The following is a 15,368-nucleotide window of genomic DNA, read 5'->3' on the forward strand; positions in this document are numbered from 1 at the left end:
TAGTCAAGAAGCAATTAGACTAATCACGTCCAAGTGCGAACTTACAACCAAGATTTCCTTGTTAAGATTAAGCTATTAAACATCATGATTGTTAGGGAAACATACTTTGGAATCTTGTTCAGGCTATATGGCCCTGAGGCTGATTTTATCCTCCACTTCACCAACCCTGGAAGGTTTTGCAGTGGTTCTGGATCAGAGAAGTGTCATAATTCAAGCTTGCCATTTCACATCATTATTTATATCTTTTTCTTCCTCTTCAGCATTGGGCTCACTCTGTCCCCTCTCTGTCTTTTGCCAGCATATCTCTTTCTCCCCATTTCTTCAATGCTGTTCAGTCACCTAGAAAGATGTGCAGTGGCATTCACAGGCAATGATTGACATCAGATTTTCCTCATTATTCTACCATAGAGTCAGCATTGAAATCGATGGGAAACCAAGTGCAATCACATGAAATTGATTGCCATTTGGGTCCTATTGATTATCCTGCCAAATCTACAACAAGAAGAATACCTGTGATGGATGGCAAAAAAGGCGGTGAGTATACAGGCTTCAGCTGCCATTTGAGGTTGGTTAAAGTGGCATCTACCTATTGATCTAGATCAGAAAATAAGAAAGAGATGCCCTTACAGAAAAGCATGCCAGTGGAGGGAAAATATTCATTCTTACCCAGTAAGCATGGCCTCTTAAAGTTATCTTCAAGGACAGCCATTCAATAATTCTCCTTTTTTAACCTCAAAAATTATTTAAAAAATGAAGACTTCTGGGACCATCTCAGACTGAATTTACTATAAATGATCCTTCCATTACAAACACATAGAGATGCTGGATAGAATATATTGACAATAACATTTAAATATACAGCTTAGTTCAAAATAAAACAAAGCAAGTACCTACAAGTGCAAAACTAAGAGAGAATAAAAAACAAGACCCCATGGGTTTGAGATGAGTATAAGGTACACAATCAGACCCAGATATAGATCTTCATGACCAAGAGTTGGGATTTAATTACCATATAGGGACAGAAGACATGGCCTTGGGCCCATGCAAGACAAGTTGGACTTTATTTCACAAAGCTAAAATTCCAAAAGACATGTCCTCTCAGTGAAGATATACAAGAAAAACTCCTGTGATTAGCCCAAGGATTTAACAAGGAGGTTGTTTCCGCCTACAACTCCAGATGGATTTTTAAAAAATTTCTGTAAGAAAATGAGACTGCAGGTTTGTACCATAAGTGGATGTGAAGTATGGATTTTTACTACCTATATGGCATAAGAATCTCCAAGCTGAGAAATCAATATAAAAATTAGTTCTGGACCAAAAAGCCTCTGAACCACCTGGCTGAAGGAAATTAAAACACATCCTATCGGAATTCTCTACAATCCAGGACATACAGGACTTGAGAAATATGGTGGTTTAAGAAATATTAGCCAAAATATTCTTGATATTCCACTTAGGGGTAACATCTGTCTCTTTATTCAAACGCAAGTATGCTTGTGACTGCTTTGACCAAGAGAATACAGCTAAAGTGATGCTACATGATTTTTTATAGTACTCTTTAAGAGATCTTGACCTACAACTTTGTTTGCTGAAACATTCATGCTGGAGCCCTAAACCTCTATGTAAAGAAGTATCACCATCTTGAAGCTGCTACACAGGAGAGTTCACATGTAGGTGCTCCCACCTACACAACAGCTGAGCTATTGGCTGACTACCAAGTCAACTGCCACCTTTGTTAGTGAGCCATGTTGAATGTCTAACCCAGTAAAGTCTTTAGGTGACTCTAAGTCCCATTGGCATCAGATGGCAAAAACATAAAAGACCTCAAGCAAGAACTGCCCAGTTAAGACTTTTCCTAATCTCTGACCTACAAAATTGTGAGTAGCATAAAATAGTCATTTTAAGCCATGCATTGGAGTGCTTGTTTGTAGCAATAGATAACAAGAATAAAGGGGGAAGAAGATCTCTGATGAAGAGATGTCCACTAATACAAATTACAAACAGTAGAAGAAATTATCCTTGGTGAAGGAAAAGTCCTCACACAATATGCACAAAGATTCTGAAAACTGGAGAAAATGTAATAATTTGAAAGAGACTGTATGTGAGGCACAGTATTTATATTTACAATATTTAAAAATTATTAAAGAAGTTTGACACACTCTTAGTGAGATGTAGAGAATCAGGCACTTTCATGAATTGTTGGTGTGGCACAAAATGTTCTAAAGCCCATGAAGAACAATTGAGTTATATTAATCAAAATTACAAATTGTAGTTGCCCTTTGACTCAGCAATTACACTGTCCAGAAGAGATTAGAGAGAATGGTATACAGATCCTCATTGTAAAACTGCAACATATGATAAAGCAAAGAAGAAATTGTAAAATAATCAGGGAAAAAGACATACCTATTATCAACAACAATAATGTCAGAAGGCAATTGAATATTTTCTTCAACTGTTAACCTGAATTGTTTCCTCAGCTAGATTTACATTCAATATTGAGGCAAAACAAAGACATTTTTAAAAAGACAAAGAATGAGAGCTGACCACTTATAAAACCTTTGATGGAAAAACTTTTAAAAAAAGAGAAAAAGACCTCTAAAAGATATACTTCAATAGAAGGAAACAAACCCAGAAGTTAGAAGTGGGGTTAAGGGCAATGTGAGTTGTCATGGCTGAACATGGAGTTAAAATGTAAGTAAATGTAAACTATAAAAGCAAAAGCAATAATAATGAGTAATAGGAGGTTAAACAAGGGACAACTAAATACTAGACAACAAAAACATGGACAATAAAGGATTATGCTTGCATTGAGGAGGGTAGAGTTACTCAGCTTTTAAGCATTTGTGGGTGCCCACTAAAAGAATAGAAATAGAATTATAACTTCCAAAGCAGAAGATAAAAAAGACAAAATCTATTTTAAAAAATCAATTCAATAAGGAAACTAAGAGAAGGCATAGTACAAAGAAAATGCAAGATAAAATTTAGAAGTAAATAAAAATATGTTAGTAACCACAATAATATGTATAAATTCATCTCAAGTTAAAAAATAGTTTCATACCTCAGATCTATTTTAATGCAGAAAACCTCCTTAAATATGATGACAGAAAATGCTTGAAGGGAAAAAAAGAAGAAATATGTGCCAACCAAAAAAAAGGAAAACAAAAAGAAATCAGACATAGCAATATTCATGTCCAATGAAATAATCTTCAAGGAAAAAAGGCATTATTTGAGATTAAGTAGCTCATTACATAATAATAAAATGAAAATTATAAGAGTAATGAACACATATGTATCCAAAAATAGATCTTCAAAATACATAAAGCAAAAAACCCCAACCATAATGCATAGAAAAATTCAAAACTCCACAATTAGTGGAGAATTTTAACACATCTGTATCAGAAGATAAAAATAAAGAAGAGGAAAACTTTGTAACTGTGTACAATAGTCAAACCACACAATTTACAAACTTAGTCTAACAAAATGTGTAGAATTGAATCCAACAACTTGCGAGTAGATATTTTTCTTAAGAACATCTAAGAATATATATAAAAATTTACTACATACTAAGTTACAATAATGTCTAAAAATTTCCGATAATACTTCATTATCAGCCAAAAACTACAATATAGAAACCATTATACTACATTATATCATCTATCATTTGACTTATTTAATATTTGGTCATGTGTGCATGTGCACACATGCCAAATGCATATGTTTTTAGAGAACAGAGAGTGGAAGTTTTCTAAAAAGAAATAAAAGTTATTTGTTGTACTGTGCATCTGAGAGGTTTGCTATTTCTTTTTCGCTTAGAGTTATTGACTCTGGGGCTTTGAGTTCTTCTTGAGCCATATTTTGGACTGTTCGTGCCTGTTACGTTCCAACATCCGAATTATAGGGGTACCAGAAGGGGAAAAGAAACAACCATGAGTGGAAAACTTATTTGAACAAATAATAAAGGAGAACTTCCCCAGTCTGGCAAAGGAAATAGACTCCCAGGAAGTCCAGGAAGCTCAGAGAGTCCCAAAGAAGTTGGACCCAAGAAGGAACACACCAAGGCACATCATAATTACATTAGCCAAGACTAAAATGAAGGAGAGAATCCTAGAAGCATCAAGGGATAAGGGGACAGTCACCTACAAAGGAGTACCCATCAGACTGTCAGCTGATTTCTCAAAAGAGACCTTCCAGGCAAGAAGGGGCTGGAAAGAAGTATTCCAAGTCATGAAATCCAAAGACCTACAGCCAAGATTGCTTTATCCAGCAAAGCTTCATTTAGAATGGAAGGACAGATAAAGCGCTTCTCAGATAAGGTCAAGTTCAAGGAGTTCATCATCACCAAGCCCTTATTATATGAAATGTTAAAGGGACTTATCTAAGAAAAAGAAGATGAAAAATATTAACAGTGAAAGGACAGCAAACTCACAGTTATTAACAACCACACCTAAAACAAAAGCAAACCAAGAGGACAGCTAGATCAGGAGCAGAACCATAGAAATGAAGAACACATTGAGGGTTAGCAACAGGGGAGTGGGAGGAGGAGCGGGGGGGGGAAGATACAGGAAATAGCATAGACAGTAGGTAGAAAATAGATAGGAGGGGCAAGAATGGTGGGGGAAATATAGAATCTAAAGAACTTGAGACATGTGGTCATAAACTAAAGGGGGAATGGTGGGGGAGGGGATGGGCAGGGTGGAGGGGAATGAAGGGGGGAATAGAACAACTGTAATGGTATAATCAATAAAATATATTTAAAAAGTTATTTGTTGTGTTTGCTTGAGATACTGTACTCATGTTTTGCTATTTTCACTGTTATTGAGCTTTACATCAGAAGGGTGATGTTTAATGAGAAATATTTTTTCTACACATCTATGAATGAAATTTTTGAGCCCTCAATTTGATCTCATCATGAGGTTTTGGTGGCAAGGATGAAATGTAGAGGAGTAGACAAAATAAGAGTTCTTAAAAACACCTTTTTTTCCTTTCTTGTCAACATATTTAAACATTTTAATTAGCTCTCTAGTATAACAAGAAAATAGCTGAAATATAGAGAATCTCATTGCTTTATTAAACATTCCCCTGATCTTAGTCCTATGAACTAGACAGCATAAGAGAAACTATTGGCAGAATGATGTAAACAAATAATAAATTGACTCTTACCTCTTTATCACAGGCTGAGACACCCCACTGACACAACGGAAAGATGTTCTTGTTTTTGGTTTTTTTTATATCAAGATCAGTACAAAATTCTATAGTTCTTAAGCCTATGATTACTGCCTTGCATATACAACACATTTTAAGCCTGTCTTTTTAAAAAGTTTCAGATGTTACAGTTTCCACACAATACTCTAATTGTACATGACTGGAAGTTGTGATAAAAGATCTTATCTAGCCCTGGCTGGCGTAGCTCAGTGGATTGAGCTCGGGCCTGCGAACCAGACGATCGCGGTTCGATTCCCAGTCAGGGCACATGCCTGGGTTACAGGCCAGTTCCTGGCAGGGGCCAGTTCCCAGCAGGGGATGCAGGAGAAGCAACCATACACTGACGTTTCTCTTCCTCTCTCCTTTCCTTCCCCTCTAAAGATAAATAAATAAAATATTAAAAAAGAAAAAAAGATCTTATCTAGGTTACAGGAAGCTGAAGATTTATTCTCTAAATCTGTTCCATAACCATAGAAACATTGGAAGCAACAACCCAAACTTAGAACATCAATGCAAAGTTTATAGTATCAAGTAATAATGTTGAGACTTGTGAATTTACTATATGGGCACAGTTGAAAGTATATCAAGAAGAATGTAGACTTACAATTGTTCAACAAATGCACAAATAGACATGAGGCAGACTGTGTGATGCTCATTAATTTCACTAGGGCCACCTGGCTGGTAAATGACATCCCAGAATTTGACTCTAGGTATCCCCTCATTTCATGGTCTTCCTACCACACGATTCCACTATATGCTTTGTAAGTTGTACACTTTGAATTAAGACTTTGATTCTCTTGAAGCTACATTTGGTGGTAGCACCAAAATTTTTGTCTACTTTGCAAAATAAAACCAATATCATTGTACCATTTAAGTCTCCAAAACAGCTGCATGCCCTCATATTTTGAAGAATGCAAAACCAGTTCTATCAAATTTCATGTAGCAAACTGAACATAACCAAACATAAACAAATCTTAAATTTTAGATTGCAGCAATTAAGCTCTATAACCTCATTTACTCACTTATTTGTTCCTTTCTCTAACAAGCACTTATTAAATGTCTTTTGTGTGCCCAGTATCACATTAAACATTAGAAAAGTTAAAAGCAATAGAAGATATGGCTATACCATGTAAAAGTTTATAATCCAGCTGGAGAAAGGCAAAATACAAACATACAACTTAAAAACAAACAATTCTAGAATGATTCTAAAATAGAACAAAGACAACTATAAGACAGTGTGTTATGGGCATAAGTGGAATTGTAAAGACTTGAAGAAGAGCGTGATTTAGTTCAATCTCAGAGGGAAGATTGGTTTTAGAATATAGCAGGAACCCAAGCCAGAATATGGACTGAGCCCTCTCTGATCTCCTAAATGACACAGGCTTCCCTTGTTTGGTCCCTGCTTGGACACCGACCACATTTTCTGATAACTTCCAGGGCTACCTGCCTAGTTTCCAATATACAAGGGATCTGTCATCTTACCTACCTATCGCTGACATACGGTCAATTTTACATATATCTTGTGAATGAGTGAATGAATGGCAGGTGGACTTTGTTGAAGAAGGACTTTGTTTGGATGCCATGTATTAAAATTCTAAATATTCTTGATATGTGCCCTGCTCCTGCAACCTTATTCTGTCAAAATGAATAATGATACAATATACTGAGCGAGAATGATATACTACTGCCTCATTTTATTTATAACATAAATGATTTTTCTAAAACAATGGTGTGTCTTTTGCTAGGTGTTGATTGGGACACTCTCATCTGCTTTAGTTAGTGAAATTTGGAGAACATAATGAACATATTTATGTTTCCAGCTCACAAGACTCATGAGTAGAACTTTATTCATTCTGTGGAGGTTTCTGCTTTTTAAGTCAAATTTTAAAAATTATTTTAATGTTCAATGCTTCAATGAGACCACATGTGCCCTGCTGATTAGAATTGCTTCATTTCTCTTCCTATTTTACACTTCAGCTTCTTAGATAATGTGCCTGGATAAAGACTGTCATATAAAGCAGTCTTTGAAAATCTGATGTGATACTAGCTAATGGATAATGATTCTGTAAGAAATGTATCAAATCTAAAAATTCTTATATGGCTTGTATTTGGGGCAAGATTGTAATGGTAATGTAGTATTACATTTTCTCCAAATCCCTTCATAACAATCATAGCAAAAGAAACAACACAACATATGGACAACATCTTCAACAAAAGTAGATTACAAATATGCCCATGAACCCTGTAATGTTGATGGGTAGGTCTAAGCCCTGACAATAGCAGAACCTCGATGGGTTTAGTAGCTGTTTGAGATTAATAGTGGAAAGATAAAGGAGTGTTTTGATCATCCTAAGAGACCCGGGACAAACAAATTGCTAACAAACATTTCCAAAGGAAGACAATCTCACTTTAAGTGGAATGTTCAGTGAGCAGGTCTGAGAACAGCTTGAGAGATGTCTGCATATCTTCCATTTGTAGGTAACTTCAGAAAAGACTATGATGGACCAAAAAGGAGCTGTGGAAAGTTCACAGGGTAGCAAGGTGAATTAAACCCACAAGAACCTCAGAAATATACAATAACATCCCCAATCCAGAAGAATTGAAACCTTCCTGAGAAAAAAAATTTATTGGAAGTGGAATCCAATTGAGCAGCCCAGAAACACTGATGGGAGAGAGAGATGTTTCACATACTGGCCATGAGAGGTCCAGACAAGGATACCTTCAATAATGTGCAGGTGGCTACACAGAAAGGGCATATTTTCAATACTCCTCAGCAGGACCAGTAACATAATTTGCAGAGTACAAATGAAAATTGAAGACCTCTTGTTTACTAAAAATTTCAAAACAAGAGGAGCAGAACATGAAAACCTGAGCAGGACGGCATGCTCATGAAGCTAGCTCTACTTTTGCGTTAAAGCAGATAGGGAGCCCTCAAGCAGGGAAGCTAGGAAAACAACTCTAGTTTGACCACTCCCTATTCAGCATCCCTCTTCCAGAAGCACAAGAAAACCCACTTTGTTTAAACATGAACAATAGAAAAAGATTGTAATCCAATCCTTTACAACAATATTATAAGGTAAAAGAGGAATAACTTTAATAATCTACCAACAGATAATGAAGGCATGGCAGAAAAATATAAGAAACATATGAAACTTCTTATGTAATAATACACAATAAAGTTAAAAGAAAGTAAGAAAACTATAAGTGATGAAAGAGCATGTAAATCATAAATGGCAAAGCTCTGAAATGCTATGGGAAACCAACAAGATGGTGTCAGAATAGTTTTCAGGACTTGAGAGAGAATTAACAAATAAAAAACCATTCCACAAGTGAAGACTTACAGTGAAACAAAAGAGAATAGACTGCATAGAAGTACTATAAAGGAAACAGAGGATAGAAAAAAAACAGTAAAATAGAAATAAAATCCTTGCATGAAAAACAAACTTCATAATCCCCAACCACTTGAATCTCACTTGACAAAAAGCAGGAAAGTTACTTTTTTTACCTTATTTGTTGAAGTTTAATCAATCTAATCCAAAGAGGTTATAGTTAATTAATTTTTTTCAAACTCCAGTTTCAAATAAATAGTCTTGAAACCAATTTTGCATCCATATTCTTTGCAATTCATTTGATAATTTGAAACATTAACACAAACATTTTTTCATCTGCTTTTCAAAGGGAACATCTGTGCATTATTGTTTGTGACAGTAGCTTTGTTATAGCAAGTGAAACATCTGGAGAAACTTGATTACTTGTTGACAGAAATTCCAATGCAAAACACAGGTGAATGACAATGTATTCTCAGAGGGCTCAAATGAATAATCCCAGCCAATGGTATCAACCTAAACTAATAAACTGGAACACAGCAGTATTTGGGCCCTTTATCGCTGAGCCATTCATTGTAGTGAGTCTATATTTGTGGCCAATTTTGGTCATTACCCACCTTGAGAAAACAAGAATTAAGACTCTTAGCTTGTGATTTTTACTCTGGATGTCAGGAATGGCTTATTCAGTCTCCTTAGCTTACTCTCTGTTAGAAACAAAGAAAATCCAAATCTTCATAATCTAGATTGTTTGAAGAACATGTGAGTAGGATTTTTCAGTCTTTCCTTTAAATACTGATTTTTCATTTCACTTGGTTTTTAGAGTCACTTGTGTAGTTTCGTTTTTTTTTTCCTTTTTTTTTTTTGCTAAGAACCAGCTTTAGGGCTACAGAGATAAATAAACAAGTGACTTTTAAGACCTCTGGAAAGTACTTGTTGACCACTCTAATTAGTACAGCTATTAGGTAAATAATGTTATGCATGTGAAGGTGGCTAACAGAGTGCTAGGCATGTGCTAAGAACCCAATAAAAGTGGAAGACATTGTTGATTATAAGCACGGAGACCATTTAATCCTCTTTTCTTCATGGCAGAGAGTTTCCCATGTCAGAGATTGAAAATTCCAGCTACTTTTTTAAAAAAAATTTAAAGATTTTATTTATTTATCTTTAGAGGAGAAGGGAAGGAGAGAAGGAGAGAAATATCAATGTATGGTTGCCTCTCATGAGTCCCCTGCTGGGAACTGGCCTGCAACCCAGGCATGTGCCCTGACTAGGAATCGAACCGCAATTGTGTGGTTTGCAGGCCCACGCTCAATCCGCTGACCAGCTACTTTCTTTACAGCTTCACTTCCAGCTAAGGCATGGACATCTGACACAGTTCTAGCCAATGCATGTTGAGGTTGGAGATTTCTGGAGAAAGCATTTTCCCTTATAAGAAATCTCTTATGGGTGGGTTTTCTCTTCTTCAGTTAGACATTGCTGTGTTTGAATCTAATGTCTAGGATCATGACAGCTACTTTGTAACCATGAAGGAACAAGCCTAGGTACCTAGCTAATACCCTGAGGAAGGCAGAGCAGAAAGCAGAAGGGAACCTGGATTTATTCATTTGGTGCCAATGTGGAGCCACTGAATTGACCCTGACAATACCTACCTCTGTATTTTTTGTATACTAAATAAGAATACTTATTTATTATTTAAGCAGATCAAATAAAAATAACACTATCCTACTGTTGAAACAATTTTACTTGAGCATTTATTTATATGTAACCAAAAGCATTATAACTAATACATTGAAAGAGCTCTCTCATTTTCAGATATCTCAATAGAACCTAAACTCAGTTGCTCTTTAATATGTCTGACAAAATGTACAAGTTGCCACTATGGGCAATAGGTCTTTCCCAATCCCTGAGTCCATTTCCATACTCACCACTGCTTGTCCTCAAATCTTCTTCATTTACTAAATGGAGATGGTTGCTGTTTCCCAACTGATTCAGTGATTATGATGATTGGTAATCTAATTGATTTATGGTTCCCAAATTAAGGGCACTAGAAAAGATTTTTTTAATTGTCTTCAATATGAACTCTGCCCAGGCTGGGCTGTAATTTATGAATGTGCTAAGGGACTAAAGGATAAAGTGATCTGTAATTCACCAGCAGAGCCCTGAGAGGTTCGATAATGTATGTTCCTCCTCATCATCACATGAGTAATAACCATCAAACACGCTGGTGGGCAGTGAGTGATTCCTTTGCTTCTGAGGTTGTATCCTGCATTGAATCTAAACCCCATGCCCAACAACCCTTGGTAATGTCATCCCAAACAGATCAGGAGTCCCTACACGTGAAGAGTGAATCACCACCATGCCTCACAGAATCCATCCCAGATTGAAAAGTAATGAGCAATTACAGGATATCAAATTAATATTTAATGAAGTTGTAAATTATGAGAGTCAATACTGAATTGCTTGGTGAAATCTATTCCAGCAAGATAAAAAGCAGAAGTGGTCTGTGGTGGTGAGGGAACTCTTTCTTATGAACCATTGTCCTATAACTTCTCTCTAACTCTAGCTGAGGCCTTGACTCCAGATTCCCCAAACAGCTGACAGTTGCAGCTAGAGTGAAATCAATTCTATGCTCCTAGCCATTTTACTCTTAATTTCCCTCTTTATCCACCCCCTCTCTGTGGTCAGACTATGCACACAGAAACAAACTCCACATAAGGTTTCTGACATCAGGCTTCCATTCTGTCTTGCCAACATCCTGTCTGTCTCTGTCAGCTGGGTACTTGCACTGCAGAGAAGGGCATGATGATTCCAAGGCAATTCAACACCTCTGCAGAGTGGGGAGAGCTGCTGAGTCCACTGTGCCAGAATAACCTGCCAATTCCTCAGTCAGAGTGGGTGAGATGGGTCTAAAAGTGATCTGAAATAACACAGGACAAAAAAAAAAAAGCTGCCAGAAGCAGGGGAGAGTAATCACAGGCTACAGGGTATAATGAAGAATGATAGTTGGTTGTGCAGGACACTAACCCATAAGTGGACAAAAAGTGCCAGGGGTACTCTACTCTCAGTTTACTCTTGGGTACACACCAAGAAGAGGAAACAACAATGCTAGGGGCAGGAAACAAAAAGAGTTTCCAAGGAAAACAGTTCAATAGCTCTTGCTCCCAACCAAGCTGGTGATTGAAAGATGAGGAACCAAACCCAAAGGCTTCTTTTCTGTTTTCCCAGATTGGTATAGGAAAGAGCAGCTTCTTCATCCTCCAGGGAAAACAGGATGCATTACTTTTGCTGGTGCACCAATCCTTCAGCACTCTTTAGAAAATGCTTCACCATATTGGGAGCTGAACTGTATTCTCAGAGCCATCAGACCATGACATAAGCAGCATGGAGCCCTCAGTGAGGTGCTCAGACCACAGAGGAGGTAAGCTTGGCTCTCTATGATTATGATCATGTGTGTCCTTTGTGCAGCCCTTTAGACCTACCTTTACCCTGCAATAGTCTAAAGGAGACTCTCCAAAGTGGAATCCTAAGAACAGCTGCTGCCACTGGCCAATACACACTGTTGTTCACACAACCTCGCTCCTGATCTAGTATGATCATTGCAAACTGGAATGTTGAGAAGAATGCTCAGTCACTCTGTCATCACCTTTCAAAACTGTTGCTGTGCTATCTTGTAGCTCAGTAGGTGGCTTCCTGTCTTAGTCTATTTTATTTGTGAAGACTGATTCCAGGACCTATAAGACTCTTGGTCCCACGCTAATTTTTTTTTCTTTCTCTAAACACACTTGTGAAGGCTCAAGTGAGACTACATGTCATGGAAGATGAAATATTTCCCTCTGAAATGCTAGAAACAGAAACCACTCTAGGTATTCCAAACAGACAGGGTTAATACCAGCAGCTGGTTACATGGGTCATAGAAGAGTAAAAAGCTAAAGAGGGCATGGAGATTAGCCACAGCAGAAAGGTGCTATGACCCTTAGAACAACAGAAAGGTGCTATGACCCTTAGAACTGGGGAGATATAGGAGGAATTGGTGTTACCAGGGATGAGAAGTTAGGGTCATATGGCAGGATCTAGAGAAATACTAAAGCCTGCCAGGTGGAATTTGGGACCATGGAAAGAGAAGCTACCAGGTAGGGGCTTGCATTGGTCTCTTGGTGCATAGCAAATTGTCCCCAAACTTAACTGCAATAAGGAACAAGTGTATTACCCCACATTTTCTGCCAGTCAGGAATCTGGAAGCAGCTTAGCTAGGCAGTTCTGGTGGAGGATCTCTCACAAGACTCATCAAGGTATCATTTGGGGCTACACTTATTTTAAGGCTCGACTGAAAAGGGTCAGCTTTCAAAATTGCTCATATGAACATGTACAAACCACAATTCTTTACTTGTTTTTGGTTGAAGACATAAATTCCTTGTCACATGGGCTTCTCCATAGCACTACTCACAATGTGGCAGCTTTTTTCTCCCTGTAGAGCAAGGGCTCTGAGAGAGAAAAAGAATGTGAGAAAAGGAGAGCAAGATGGAAGTTACTGTCTTTTTGTAACCTAACCTTGGATGTGACATCTCAACACTGGCCATATTCTCTTCATTAGAAGGGAGCTCCTAGGTCCAGCCCACACACAAGGAGAAGAGATTACAAAAGATTTGAATAAAAAGAGGCAAGATCATGGGATGATATCTTACAAGTTGCCTGCCACAGGATTGCAGCCACAGAGGCAGAGGCAACTCTAGCTTTTGGGGGCCCAAAACCTACACAACCTGGGGAACCCTTTTTTAAAAACAAAAAATGCACAGCTACAAATAAAAAATTATACTCAAGCCCAGAAACTGGTAAATGTACAAAGAAAATGAGAAATACCCATACAATGGAATACTATTTGTCAATAAAAAGAAATCAAGTATTGATATATGCTGCAACATGGATGAACCTTGAAAACATGATGTTCAGTGAAGAAAACCAGTTACAAAAGACCACATACTGTATGATTCTATTCATATGAAAAGTCCAGAATAGGTAAATGCATGGAGACAGAAAATAAATTAGTGGTTACCAGGGTCTGGGATTGGGAGTCATTATTGACTAAAGAAGCATGAGAAAACTTTTGGGAATAATGGAAATATTCTAAAACTGGATTGTGGTGACAGTTGCACAACATGATAAATTTATTAAAAATCATTGGACCATGTACTTCCAATGGGTGATTTTTATGGTTTATAAATTATGTTTCAATAAGGCTGTTTAAAAAATTATGCACACATGGCATTGGAAGGGGGATGTGCAAGTGAGAGACCCTGGAGCTTAAGCTTCATTAACTTTTCAGGAAATTTGTCTCTATAGAGGAGATATAGCTACTGCAGAGATGCTGCCTGAGGCAGTGAGAGAATGGGGAAATCACCAGGCTTCTCCCCTTCTCTCTCCCTCCAGTCTTCTTCCTGTACTTAGCATTAGCCTAACCTGGTCAGAAGACAAGGGAATGCAATACTGTGTGATACAGAGTGGAGAATATGAAGGGCTGGGAATAAATCTGAGAGCAAAGAGGCAAATGGCAGGCTCATGTACCAAACCCTCCAGTGGTACCTCTACACCTGAGGCCAAGACAATCTAGAATAACATTACCTTTTGGTGTTGAGAGATGTCTTGAGTAGAATTCCAAAGAAGGCCCATGTTTCCAAATGAAGACTTAAGCATTGACTATTTATCATCAAACACTCTAGAACACTGGATTTGTTGGTTATCTTGTCATTCATTGTCCGGTCACCCGAAGGCTCAAAATAATTTATTTGTGTATATGTATGTATGGGGGATGAATACCAGGTTTTGGGTGGGTAGAAGGAGGAGAATGAGGAGATAACTCATGGAAGAAGAATATTAGATGTGTTAAATATTCAATATTGAATGTATTGTCCTGGCAGTTTTTCTCATTTAACTTTTGCAGACAATGGGTACCAAGGGTAGGGTGGGCACCATCCCTCAGTCCCAGGTGCAAACAATAAGAAGATGCATTCATGTGGAGAAATTAAAAACAATAATAAAGACTACTGAAGGTTGGTATCTGTTATTATCAACATTTCCAAATAATTCTAAATCATGTCAGTAATAATGCTCCCCCATCCCATCCAAATATGTTATTGTTTTATTCTAAAATTACCAATGTTGCTGTTAAGTTTTAAATAATATATAAGTAAACTTCAAATAGAGCACAGTTTTATTACTTACCTTTAAGTAAACATTGTTTCCTGTATGGAAGATGATTCAGGGAACCCATAATTATTTAGTAAGCCACTGACACATTTGGAGTCAGCCATACATATTCAATTCTAGAGTAAGTTCCTGTTAGTTTAGCATGATCTGAGTTCACTCTGGGTGCAGTCTGTGTCTGCACTTACGGCAGTGTTACATTTTCCTGCATTAATGGTAGATTCAAAAACACAGTGATAGCCCAGTGACTGTGAAAATGAAGAAATAGAACTTGAAATGGGTCAATTTGTCATTCTAGGTGCAAATCATTATTTGAAGCATGTGGTGTTCACTCTATTAAATGTGTTTCTTCATCTGGTTTTCTCCTTCCTTAAAAAAATAGTATCAATAAAATTATTTATTCAATTTCTTTTTCCTTTTTGATACTGTAATGTTTGTTTTTATTTTATTATACGTTTACTAAAATGGAAAGTTTACTAAAAATTGCAATGTCTATGTTTCTTTGCTGGCTGTCATAATAATTTGTTTCACATCATGATTGTTACTGATAATGAGTTTGTAATATAGTATTAAAAATGATCTGCTCTTGGTGTCAAAAACACTAGGTATGTGACTGCTTATGACCAAAAATTATTATTTCCACAA

This window comes from Sturnira hondurensis, unplaced genomic scaffold, assembly GCF_014824575.4.
Source record: "Sturnira hondurensis isolate 20B ecotype Veracruz unplaced genomic scaffold, ASM1482457v3 Scaffold0003086, whole genome shotgun sequence".
Classification (NCBI taxonomy): domain Eukaryota; kingdom Metazoa; phylum Chordata; class Mammalia; order Chiroptera; family Phyllostomidae; genus Sturnira; species Sturnira hondurensis.